This window comes from Harpia harpyja, chromosome Z (genome assembly GCF_026419915.1).
Source record: "Harpia harpyja isolate bHarHar1 chromosome Z, bHarHar1 primary haplotype, whole genome shotgun sequence".
NCBI classification, from domain to species: Eukaryota; Metazoa; Chordata; class Aves; order Accipitriformes; family Accipitridae; genus Harpia; species Harpia harpyja.
In genome coordinates, this window is record NC_068969.1 from 76,006,013 (window position 1) to 76,019,549 (window position 13,537).

The following is a 13,537-nucleotide window of genomic DNA, read 5'->3' on the forward strand; positions in this document are numbered from 1 at the left end:
TTAGATGCCTGGTTTTGAAATCTCTGGCCGTGAGTTAGTCAGCTTATGAATTCTTACAAGCACTGCCGTGTATCTGTAGCATTGCGTGAACTTTGAACTAAAGATGTTTGACTATGGGTGATTACAATCTTTGACTTATTTAGCAAAGTCATATATGTAAAAAATCATGTTCCAACCACCTGGAACTATTTTTTTTTTATCAAAATCTCTTTTGGCTATAGATCACACAGGAGAAGTTTTAATATATTTTAGAATTAGTTTGGCCAAGCCAGATGTTAAAGTAGTAATAGTTTACAAGTCTGGCTACTAGATTTGTATCATTCCTTTACAGTGAGACTAGGTGGAAGGTACCACCACGTTTTTTGAGGACATTTTTATGGCAGCCTCACAAAAGCTGTGAATGGAAGGCAGAAGACTAACTGGCCATTTTTCTCCTGCTATGTAGTGCAGTCCAATAACTTTATAATCATTTGCAGTTGCAGATAAAAGGATGCTTGTCCCTGAAAATGAAACAAATTTTGTGTTTTTTTCCAACAACAAAGAAGAGTCATTAAGACCTCTGCAATAGTCATGCCCTACAATAGACAAAGCTCTTTTATGAACCAGATATACTCAGTAAACAGAGCAAGTGACAAAGTACGCTTGAAAAAGAACAGGATGCTTAATGGATTTATGCCTAACTTTGATACATTTGGGTATTCTTTTTTGTGTTGCTGCCAAAGCCGCTTTTTTAAACTCCCGGGTTTCTCCAGTACCGCTTGAACTGGACCGTTTGTACTAAATTCCTCTGAGAGCTGACAAACAGGGACAAGAGGAATCCCTGTCAATTTCAAATACCACACGAAGACAAAAATAAGATACCAGGTCAAATCCCTGTCAATTTCAAATACCACACGAAGACAAAAATAAGATACCACGTCATTTGCCCCAATTGTGGATAATAAACACTGCATGGGCTTGCGCTGCCTGCAGAGTCCTCTTGGGGGAGAGACTCAGCTGCATCCCAGGCTCTTGCTGCTCACAGCCACCTCGCTGGGTGAAGCAGTGATGCTGTAGCTACTCCGTGCTTGTGTCAGCACAGAGGCGAGGAGCCCAAGGTAAGGAGAAGGACCTCACTGTGCCGGCTGCTGTGTAGGTACCGGCTAAGAAATGACTTGAATTTTACAAGCCTATGTTATAAGGGAGCGTAGGAAACAGCGAGACAAGTAGAAGGAAGCAACTCGACAGCACCAGACCACCCCATCAGCAACCTGACCGATGAGTTTTCTGTAGGCATTGAGCCTTGCACAGGACTTTAAAGGACTTCTGGTAGAGTAATGAGAACCCTTGGGAGTCCTTCCCAGGCATGAAAAGCAGCATATGAGGGAGGCTGACTGGAGAAATAGTGAACAAATGTGTTCCCTAGAGGAGAGGATGGCAGTCATGTCTGTGCAGTTATATCCACAACGTATGTTTCTCTCTTCTGATTGTTGGTCATGGCTGAGAGTCTGCATCAGCAGTGAGGCAAAGGTGACTCAGTCCAATGGGTTGTTGTCCACTGTGGCCATTTGGATTTTGGAGTTTGCTAGGTTATGGCTTGGTTAGAAGGTCTGGAGTTAAACTCTCTCCCTATCCACTGTGGTGCTTCCTACAGAAGTTTATAATTTTGTACAGCAGTAACCAGAGAAGAATGCAGCCCCCAGTTGTGCTGACGGATAAGACCAGATGCTTTCAGGACAGGCTATAATTTTAAAACCAGGTCATAAATTAAAGAGGTCACAATCAACTTGAAAGTCAGATTTTTCTTTCTGACATAGTTTTCCATATTGCTGCAGATAAAAGACAAGGTTCTTTCAGTTGCAACAGCAGCTGCATTGCTTTGTTAACATTTCTGTGTTAGGTGTAGCATCTAGATTAATTTCCCTTTGACTTTTCCCTCAGAGTAGTGTGTTGGCTTTTATGTGGGTCTTTCACAGCAGTGCAGGAGTGAGAGGCACTCAGGAGCTACTGAAAGTCTTCAAAATTAATTCCTGTTGTTCAAAAACTAGACTTTGAGTTGTTGATCTCCTTTTAGAGTCTGTATATCACACAAATTAAAACACTGGCCTAATTCTGGTCTCTTTTTATCTGAGGGTAAGCCAGGATTAGTACTGCTGAAGAGAAGTGAAATGTAACTGATGCGAAGTTAAAGGTAAGAAAGAGACCTTTTAGGCGTATTCCCTTTCATGTTTTTGGCAACATGGAGAGCCTTCACTTTCTAGCAACTGAAGCAAATTGCTTGAGACTTGGAAACAGAACTACTGCTCAGAGGACCATCTTGCAGCTGCCCGGACTTCCTTGATGTCCTAGAGGCAGGATGTAGGGACAAGGGTGAACGGTGTGCAGTGGAGGAGAGAGGTGGGGCTGGGAGCTGGGCAAGGGCAGCCATGGGGGGACTGGTGGTGGTGAGCTGGTAGCCTGTCTGTGGCTGCTTGTGAAAGGAGAAGGCCTGGCACCCCCTCCTGGAGGTGACACCAGTCACTCCTTTAATTCAAGCACAAAGCTGCAATGCTGCAAGCTCCATCTCTGCTATGGTCCAGTATGATTACACAAGAGGAATATCTGGCAGGGGTGAGTGGGTGGCTTGTTTTCTTCCTTTAAGAAAAATGCAAATAATATAGGTGTCCCAAACTATTCATATTAATCTTCCGAAGTTGCACATTCACAAGTTGAGAAAGGCTACACCCGGAGGTGCCCATATCACCTCAGTTAGACCCCTGAGGTCTGTGTGGTCAGCAGTCTTTGATTATATTTTTATATACCATCCACAGGATTTTGCCTTAGTCTGTGCGCAGGGTGGAATTGCTTTGGGGGTGAGTAAGAGGTGTTGCAGCAAAGGAGGCTTTTGTCTGCAGGAGTCAGATTTCATTTCTTTCCGAAGTCAGAAAAAAGTTGCTTAGTATCTAACAAGCCCTCATGTGGGGAAAAATGCATTTGGATTTTGGTGTGGTTTTTTTAGAAAATTTTCTTCTCAAATGGGTATTAGATTTTTTTCTTTTTCTTTTTTTTTTTTTTTTGTAAGAATAATTTAGTTATCAGGGAACAGAAATATAGTTTTGGCTTCCTGGATGCCTGAGTTTAATTTTGACACTTAATTTGACACAGGCACAAACTGATGATGACAAGGCCCTTCCAGCCCTGGTGCCATTAGACAGGGGACTGTGAAGCCTCCCTTCCCCTGCCTGGCTCATGAGCAGGTGAAGAAGGCTGGAGGGGGCGGATCTCAGCCATGGCAGCTGAGCAGACAGATGTCAGCATGCTCAGACAGGGAGGAAAATTGTCTGGTTTTGGGTGGGCTGTTGAAGAAGGACTGGTTTTGCTTCTGTAGTTCTTCTACGTCCTAAAAAATATTTGATTTTTCTAAAAGGACATTTTCTGTCACAAAGTACCTCCCTGTGGAAAACTTGCAGTCAGTGGTCATGAATGAGACAGGGGATTCCAGGAAAAAGAAAGAAAATCTGATGGAGAAGTCTTTCTCTGAAGGACTGGGGTCTGTCCCTGTTTCTGCCGCAAAGCACTGATGGTTTTGGTTAAGTCATTTCAATTAAAATTTTCAGTCACCAAATCTCCCTCTTTTTCCAGACACCTGACCTGAGGCCATTTGCAAAGGCAATATATGTTTACAGCTGTAGAAAAAGCCACCAAGAATACCTGAAATGGATAACATTCAGTGTAAAATATGCTAGAAGTTTGGATGACAAGTTTTTCAAATTGGGTTTCCACAATTACAGACCCTTTTGTAAACTGAGATTATCATCACTTAATCATGTCAAAGTTGTTGTGGAAATAAATTAATTCATAAATATGCAAAACCACTTGATATTTTAACAATGACTATCACAGAAAAAGTTATAATGAAATTACAAGTTGATCTCCAAGAGCAGTCTGAGAAAGATGTGTCGGGACTGATGAGAAAACAGCATAGCTGCTTATTAATTTAAACCAATCCTATGGGTAGGTGGTGGGGGGGAGAGGGAATAGTATTTGAATATGTAAATACATCTATTTTGTGCAGAAAGGGAATGCATAGATAACCTTTTGATTGTTAACTTTTTAGGGCCTTGCAACTTTAGTAATGCTTTTTAATGTAGGATACAGAGAAACTGAAGGTTGTAACTAGAGTTCCCTATACCTTCAAAATACAATGAAAGAAAGTCTAGTGTTCATTATACTGCTCACAGTTTTGAAAGACTTGAAGGCTGTGTAGGAACCATTGAACTGCTTGTATTAAAACAGGCTTATTGTGCTGATCCCATAGTGAGCTAGACAGATAGCTGAAGAATGTCAATAAATATCTGTTTACAGTTTGAGTAACTTACTGTGGCTGAGTCTGTGACCCTTTTGAATAACCTCAATAACTCAATTACAAAAAGACTATTTGGCTGAAGGAGGAAAGCTCAGCTTTTAGAGTATTTTCATGTTAAACTACCCATGAAGAATTAGGTGCTAAACAGCTTCAAATATCTGATCCTGAGTCACAGTCTAATTAAATAGAAGTAGAAATATTAACTTCTGATTTCCTAGACCTGAGTGGGGAGAAGACTGGCTTTCTCCTGCCACCTAAAAGCCTGTGTATTTTGTTAGAAGTGGATTCTCCCTGAAGCCTTAATTGAAGCAGCAGTTTCAAGTGCTAGTTGCAGATTCTTTTACAAAACATGCTTCAAATTCATAAGTGCAAGAATTAATTTCCCAGAAAAGGATTTGGATATACTCCAGTTTGTCAGAGAATCTAAAATGTCCTGTTCTTTTATTATCTGGTCAGAGAGAACGAGCTGCTTGCAAATAGTAAAAAATTAAGTAAGCAAGCATTTTGCAGATATTTGACAGATCGTTCAAACAGAGAGTGATTCTGAAAAAAATAATACTAGTCCATGTACGGTTTGCTAACAGAGGTGAACTTCATAAAAATAAATTACTGTGTTAATAAAAAATATTGGCCAAAAATTACCTCAAAAGTTATAATCATGCAAAGCTTACTTGAGAATTTTTTATTTACTTGTAGGACATTGCTCTTCCTGTGTTTTAGTTATTTGCCCATTTTCCATTGCTTTTTTAGAAAAATAAAGTCAAAGTTTTCAAGCTGTAGGATCAATTTTATCACACTATTTAACTTTTGGGTTTTTTTTGGGTGGGGGGAGGGGTGTGTACAAATGCAGGTAAGAAGCCCACAGAAATGCATGAACATGTCAATAATTTTAGGGGAGAGGGAGGAGGTCCAGGTTGAGTGCACTGTAGAATGTTTTTCTAACATGAAGATGGAAAGTTGCAGAGAAGAATGGTGAGATCTGAGAGTGGTATGACCCTTTCAGCTGGTGTTCATAATCCACCATCTGTACAGAAAAAGGTACAAAGCTCAAAAAACTCACATGACCATACCCATACCAGATACCGGTGCAGATGACAACAGTTACAACATTGTTAATGGCCTATGAAACACTCAACACAACTGTGCTCCTTCTGTGCACCAAAATCCAAGTAAATCTGTGCCAAGAAAGGCAATCGACAATCGGCTTACTGAGGCCCTGTGGTGGACTACAAGTGGTGGTTCATGTTAGTGGCTCTGGAACAAATGAATGCATCTTAATCAACAGCATGGTAAGAAACGAGCTGCAAAGATTGCCTGTGACCCAAAGATAGGTAACTGAAGCAATGGGACTCTAATCACAGCTAAAAGCTCTAATCTCAGGGTATACCTACAAGTTTAGGGTGCTTATTAAAGCATCCTCCTTAGCAAGTGCTTAGCCCTTCTGTGACAGATATGCATTTCTGCCTCTGGGCCTTGGGTTTGGAAGCTGCTCTTTTTTTCTCAGAGGCACTTCCCCACGGAAAGAGAATGGTAGTTTATGTTATGCCCTCATTTAGGACAGCAGTGATCATACAGCTTATAGCAAATGGCCTGTGAACTCCTCAGAGACTCACCTGTTGAAGCCCCCCAGCTTGCTTAATCGCACCTGCTATGAGCAAAAGGCAGGTGCGGATCCCTCAGGGACAAGGCACAATACTCAGCAAGTGAAAGCTTTGGCTTTAGGTAAAGCGTAGCGTTACAACAGTGGGAGCCCCAGGACACCGACACTGATCAAATGGGGACCCGACACAGTGGAGCCCTGCTCGGGAGTGAAGCTCAAGGGAAAGCACCACAGGGGTGGATAATAAGACTTGCACTGCTTAACATATCATGCATATGCACTGTCCTGTTACATTCATTAGCAAACTCGCTGATGTAATGGAGATGCTGTTGTCCGAATTCTGGGATCTGCAGCTGGCCTTCACGTTGGTGCCCCTGTGGGGGTATGTGCAGGTGAGGGGAAAGTGAACTACCCCAGCTTACTGTAACAAGGAGATAAGACGTGCCTGGGACTCGACATACTCAGATGGGAGAGGTGAACTGTCCTGGGTTACCATAACAAAAGTCTTCTTGCACCCTACAGCACCTTAGTGTCTCTGTGCCATGCACTACTCCCTGCATAGCCAGTGAGCCATTACTCTGGGATGACTGAACCGTTCCTTGCTGGGAGCTGGGTGGCTGGAACATGTCTTAAGTGGATAGTTATGGCTCTTGTTTCTAAGCATTGCTATACTGAGCTGAAATTATTCTAGTGTTGTACAGTGCTTAGCTACAGCTGCAATTTCACCTAAAGGCTGCCTAATCAGAGACCCTCCACCCCCTCATCTCCTGTGTCATCTCAAGCTGCCAGGAGAAAAGGTGGCAGCTGGCTAGCAGAGTTCACCCTGCACATCCATGTTGGCCTCATGAGTTGCTGTTTGGCTTATTGTACCATCTGTGTATGTGTGGCAGCAGTGGGCTGGTCAACAGGTAAATGTTCTAGTTCTTTTATTTCCAAGATTTGGCTGGGGAAATCACTTGAAAATGCTGACTGAAAGGGGGAGTGAAGGGACTTTTACCCTTAACTTTTCATTGATTACAGCTCTGACTAATCATCAGCTATGAATCGCTATCATTCGTGGGCACAGGTGGGCCTTAGGAGACTGATGTTAGCTTTGGAAATGTGGCTATCAATAATAATGGCAGTAACAGAAATATATGCCTGTACTGTGCAGCTATAACTGGAATAAAAGATAATTATAAATCCTTTTCTTTCAGCCCCATTACTGGGACTGTAGTGCTGGCAGCTGGGCAATGTTTTGCACTGATACTCTAACAATAGCTTTTACACGGAAGTTCAGGGCTGTTAAGTTGGCCTGCCTTATTGAAAGAAGATAAAGCCTTGTATGTAGCTACTGTCTGAATTCTGATGAATCATTGCAGCCCACACGGTTTATGAACCACCAGCATATATGAGAAGTGGGCTGAAATGAGTTTTTTGTAGAAAGCCATAAGAAAAGTAAGGTTGATACATCCTGTTAAGAAAAATTTGAGGCAGCTCTTACTCATGTGAGTTTAGATGCTCCTTTATTTGGAACAGAGAGCCAACATCACTGGTCACACTGTGCACTGCTGGTCAGGTTGATTTAATTTGTTGTGCTGAGTTTTGCTGCTAGTTACTTAAGTGCCCAATTTGAGTAACTTGGTTGCTTCAATGGAGCAGACAGTTGACCAGTTTGAGCTTAACCAAGGTGAGACTTTGGTCTTCAGAGTATCTGTTTCTACTTCCATTTCCATTTTTGATACTCTGTTCAGAAAGCACAAATACTGTTGTTTCTTTTGCTATGTGAAGGCAATTGTATGTGAAGGCAATTGTTTGTGACAAGTTTATTTATGAAAGTTTTATTTAGGTAGTGATTGATTTTGATTAGATTGATTTTGATCTCTGTGTACCTGTCAGGTGGCCACTTTCAGTGAAATTTATTTGTTATTTGTATATCCATAGTGCTAAGTGACTCCTGGCATGAATGCACATGTTCTGCTCCCATTTCCATTTAGCTGTGGCTGTTCTATTCACCACAGTGGGAACATGAACTTGTTCACAGCAGCGTAACAGGTGTTGCTTGCTTAATGTTCCTGAATGTTCATTTACTGCTATTTTTTAATATTTTGATTGCAAAAGGAGAAAGACATGAAAGCGTATTGAGTAGAAGAGCTTTGACAGTTGGTTCTCTGCTTTGACTAATTTATATTTGAGGAAGCCTCTAAATGTGAAGCAGAGGAGCTGACATCTTTTAGGCTATCCAACTCCCTGCTGTAAAATGGAGTGAGCTAGACTTAGGCCTGCCTATAAAGGTTTCAGAAGAATAGACTGGCAGCTAGGAATTGCCAGGATTTCTTTGCAGTCCTGGGCAGTCTTCTTTTTTTCTGGATGCAGAAGCAGATGTATTGCATGGTGGTCCTGTGCTGCTCAGAGCCATGAGAGAAACAAACCTGGGAGTCTTGTGATAGCTCAGCTGCTTGGGTGGATGCAGTAGTCAAGTTTTCCTGTGGTTCAGCTTTTGCACTGCATTAAATAGATATGAATAGAAAGATAGTAGCAGAAGACCCCTCCCAAATTCCAGATTAATAGACTGGTTGAAGGTGTGGTATTGCCACAGTAGGGGATTAAAATCTTTAATACTAATCTTCACCATTTTCAGTCCTTTCTCCTGTGCAATGCTTCTGTTGGCAGACATGGAACTGAAGGAGAGTGTGATTTAGCACTGGATCTTCAAAACAATGTACTATCATCGCCATTTGAAACATCTATGCACACAAGTTAGATAGATCGATAAATCTGCCTAGCTGTTGCCTAATGCAGTAGGTGCCTAAAGTTCATAAATGCCTGTGTTTTCCCAAAGTCTCTTGGGGGAGACGTACTCAGTACCTTCTATGCATGATTTTCCCAGACAGCCAGGAGCTTGGCTGATATATGAAGTCCGTTAAGGAATCATTAAACAGGTTTTTCCCCCTCTGCCTTTTTCTTTTGCTTTCCAAGCCCAAGAGGCTTAAAATAGGCCAACTCAGAACATGTGTAATAAAACAGGGAGCAGGAGAAACAGCTGGTTATGTCATTGGTGTCCCCTTCTATTATACAGCGTATAAAAAGCACTCTGAACTTTGAAAGATTTCCCACATTTTACAATCTCTTCTCTGTCTCAGACTCTTCAAACTGCACCAGGGGAATGCCTTAGCATAGCTTTGCTCTGGACTTTGGAGCGCTCTGGCTCAATGAACAGCTTCAGACAGTCTCCTGACTGAGAGTGGTTTGCCCAAGAATACTCACAGATGGAAAAGTGATTAGTTGCTCTCTGGGGAGGTGGGAGAGAGGGATTTGACCTAGACAAATTTGACTTAGAGGAGGGATTGTACCCAATTTTTCTATGTCCTGGATGAATATTGTAAAAAGAAGGGTTCTTGGTCCTGAAGGGTGGATATAGTATAAACACACTTTCTCTGATGGGAGCAGAAGGACGGGCAGAGAAATGCCCTGTTGGGAGATTTAAGTCCTGATTAAGGGTCTGCTTTCTCAGGAGTTTTGGTATTTTCTCCCTGCATAACCTCATGACATCTTTGTAGTCCTCCTGAGTTGCTCAGAGAGCAGCTCCCACTGAATTCCATCCACCCCAAGTGCTCAGCCCTATAGCACGCAAGAGAGTGGTACCAAAAAGTCAGAGAATGAGAAGGACACAATTATCGTATCACCTTGTTGTTCTTCAAAAATGTTGTTTTCTAATTAACAAGCCCCAAGGACAGTGTGTGACTGTGCGCCACAGTGCAAGATAGATGTCAGTTGCCTAGTGCATGGTCAGTAAACATCTTCTGTGGCTCCCTGTCTCAGCAGATGTCCCAAAGTCCCTTGATGGAAAAAAACTTTTCATACAGACAACCTTTTGCTTTTCAGGCTTTCTGTGCCCAGGCCCAGTTTAAAGCCAGGGCAGGCCTTTGCTGGTGAGGGTTTTGTGGCTTGGCTGGTGTACAACTGTGTGAAATTTTTACATCTTGCACTCCAGAGCAACAAATCAAGGTTGTAGGACCTACTCTTAGTCTAGTGCTTCCAAACTTCGAATGCTCAACTGCAGCCTGCAAGCAGGAAGATTCACCAGCAAGTTGGAAACCCGTGTATCTGCTACGCAGATTTCTGTTATGGGAGATAATTTAATAAAGGACTGGAGTGAGAAACCTCCTGTTTCTACTTTTGATAGGTGGTCCAAAAATGACCTACCATATACCAGTGCTGCAGGTGTAAGTAAGTCCTCATCAGTTCTTTGTGTGTACCATGTGTGGACTCGATGATCCTTATGGCTCCTCTCCAACTCGAGATATTCTATGATTCTATGAAATCTCCATGGGTTTTAGCTGCTAAAATAAAAAAATTTCTGCTCATTTATGTTAGTGTATGCATGTAAAATTCAAATATGAGTATTATTATTATGATTTTAGCATGGACAAAACTTTCATTTGGTTTCCCTGGTTACACTTACCTCCAACCGGGAATCAGCCCAGAAAATTTCAGCCTTAAAGACTGCAATGTTCAGCAAAATTCTGAACAATTAAAACATGTTCAAGATTTCATGATGTTTCCCTATGGAGAAAATAATATTACCATTCCCATATATAATTAAGTTTCAAATTGAAGGTGGTTTCCACATAAGCAGTTATGTTATTTATGCAATACCTTTCATCCTGGAGTTAGAAAAATTGTGATGATCATGGGTAATGCAAATAGATCAGGCACTCCACTTTTTCCTCCAAAGCCTCTTGCTTTACGTAGTGATAGGTCTATCCACCTGAGAGTCTAAAGTCTATCTAGAGTCCCAAGAATTTACTTCAGAGGGCTTCCCACCTCAGCCTGCTGGTGTTCATGATCCTTAATTGCTAGTATATCTCAACCAAGATTCACTGTGGTTCAGTCATCAATCTCAGGGCTGCAGTGTCACCTCTGTTATAGCAGGGGGCCTGCCTGGTGCTCCTGTATCACCTGTTCTTTCAATAAGGGATGCTTCAAACCACTGTCCCGGGGCAGGCTGGGTAGCTCTGGCTTTTTTGTCCTTAAGGACCCCAGTTCCCTCATTTCGGGCCGGTGACGTGTGTCTGTGTGGCTGTCTCTCGGAGATGAAACAGTGACATCCAGCGGCCACTTTGACAAGAATGACATCATGTCATAAAACCGGCGTAACGATGTGCAAGGGAGAGCAAACGGTCCGGGGGGTGCAGGGCGCGGGCGGCGGCAGCTCAGGCTGGAGGCAGAGCTCCCCACGCCACGCAAGTGCAGCCCGAGCATCGCCCGCCTGCGGGGGCTGAGCCTCACCCTCGCCGGCGGGAGGACAGGCGCCCAAGGGGAAAGGTTTGAAATCCTGGGTTTCCCTACAGTGCAGAACACGTGTTTTCCAGTATCCCTCCTCCATTCAGCTTTTGAATGCCTCTGGCTTTCAGCATAAAGAACTTCAGGTATAGGTAGGGCTAAGTGACACCCCCCTTTCAAATCAGGAGGTCACCTAAATTCACAGATGGCAGTACTTAATGTCCCATGTTACCAAAAATGTAACTGGGATCCTAGGATCTGCTCAGTATGGTAGAGAGGTTCTGATTGCTTTGTACTAACCTGGCAGGTCAGCCAGCTCTGCCCTTAATGTCACATTGTGAGGCACAGTGATTGACTCTGAATGTATCTGGAAAGGAGGGGAGTCCCATGGACACAGGGGTGTGGGAACCAGAACTTGTACAGCACCATATAAGCCCAGCCTTCCCTGGGTTAAGCGTGTTGCTAGTTTCTGTACCTGTCTATCTCAGCATCCAGTGCAAAGAACAAGTGGTTTCCCTCAATTATCTTAGATTGTAACTTCTATTAAGACATTTTGATTGTAGGGTTAATTCCACCAGAATAGAAAAGAGCAGTTATTAAATGTCTCCCTTTTAGTAGAGGCAAGGTAAAGTTCTTGGTCCTTTCTTACACATGAAAGCATTATCAGAACAGTTTTAACAAATAATGCATACTGTGCATTATTTTGTATTGTATTGTAGTATATCTTTTGGAAAATGCTTATTTAAAAGAGAAATTCCAGTGCTAAGTTTCAACAGAACAGCAACTCATGTTAGTAGTCTTCTGTTAATATGTTTTAATGTACAATTATTTTGTGCAACTTCTTCTGAACTTAAAAACTTTGTACCTAACTTCCTGGTGCACCCAGGACTAAGTTCTCAGCAAAACTGAACCTATAGTGTCTGCCTCACATTAAACCTTGTTTGGATCCATAAATTAGCTCCTTATCTGCTTTGCCTTATCTGCAGGACATGAATGTGTGCACTTTCTTGGAGACAAGGGGAAGAAATTATGGGTTTAAAGACAGCAGCTTCCTGTGCTTGTCTTGCAGAGGGGAGACTCAGGGATCAGCTTTGTGCTCCAGTGATTACTTGAGATGAATACTCCAACATGCCGCTAAAATCTCTTGTGTATGTTGCTTAAGTATATAAGGATCTGCACTTTATTTTACTTATTTATATATTATTTTACTATGGGGTTTGTAAGCCTAAAGAACTCAGGATTTTTTGCAATCCCACCCTTGATCTGTATCTTGGACTGCAATGTATTGTTTGGACTTACCTAGGGTAGAACTATATGTTATAGCACAGGTGCTGACATAGTTCCACCACATCTCAGGAAGGAATGAACACAAGAGAATGGGGATACAGATAATTCTGTCCCCAACGTTACTGTCAAGCCTGTCTTGACTAAACTGGTGATCAACTGCCCATGTCCTTCCTTCCTCCCTCTATCGGCTGTGCCATTTTCTCCTGCCAACTCAAAGCTGAAGTTAATAGACCTAGTGGACCTGTCCATCCCCCAAGAGTATGGCTTCACTCATCCCTGATGCCGGTGTGGGCAAATTGATGCGTGCCTTACACAGAGCTAGAGTAAGGACAGCCCAACTTACCCTAGGGCTAGGGCCCCACTCTGAAACTGCAGAGGTGCTGCAAATTACCGTTTCCTCCATCATCTTAAACAAAATGGAGACGGTTGAAATTTTTTATCATCATCAGTGGTCAGTGAGTAGGATCAGCTACTGTTAAGGAGAACTTGTTTCTCCGTAAATGTCCATAGTGCCTTATTGCCTGAAAATACCCAGACATTTTAGAAGAGATTATGTTTGGACTAAGGTAGGCTTAGTTTACTTTCTAGACTTATTGAGAAAGCAAATAAGTATACAAAAGTTTCAGATAAATGTTTAAAGGGCTGTGGTGGTAATGTAGGCCCTAGCTATGCCTCTGCACAGTGAGGAAAGGGAATGTCCCTGCATTGCTGTGTACTTCCCACAGTGGCTGCTGCTCCTCTCTGACATAGCTGAACTGGGGTGGAGGTGAAGGCAATCTGCTCAGATTTTACGGATGTTTCCTGAAGATTGATTTTTTGCTAAAGACGCAATTTTAGTTTAAAGATTTTCCTTAGTGAATAGTGACATGCTAGATTGGTAGTTGAATTTTTTGTCATCTTTCAAATAAAGGAAAAAACAAGATCATGTGTTAACATTTTCAGTAATGTCCTGAGAGCCTTGATATATTATTTTTCCAAGGTTGTTAAAAAATTCTCATCTTGCTCACTGTGAACAAAAAACACTGGAATATTTTGTGAGGACAATTCTATCACCTCCACAG

The 13,537-nt window shown here is 42.3% G+C and overlaps 1 long non-coding RNA gene across 1 annotated transcript; it reads left to right on the forward strand.

Moving 5' to 3' along the window:
- Positions 1–2,109: 2,109 nt before the first annotated feature.
- LOC128137295 (uncharacterized) lies at positions 2,110–4,328 on the forward strand. Its single transcript, XR_008233656.1, has 2 exons — positions 2,110–2,170; positions 3,124–4,328. It is a non-coding gene; the product is annotated as an uncharacterized LOC128137295 (long non-coding RNA).
- Positions 4,329–13,537: the final 9,209 nt, after the last annotated feature.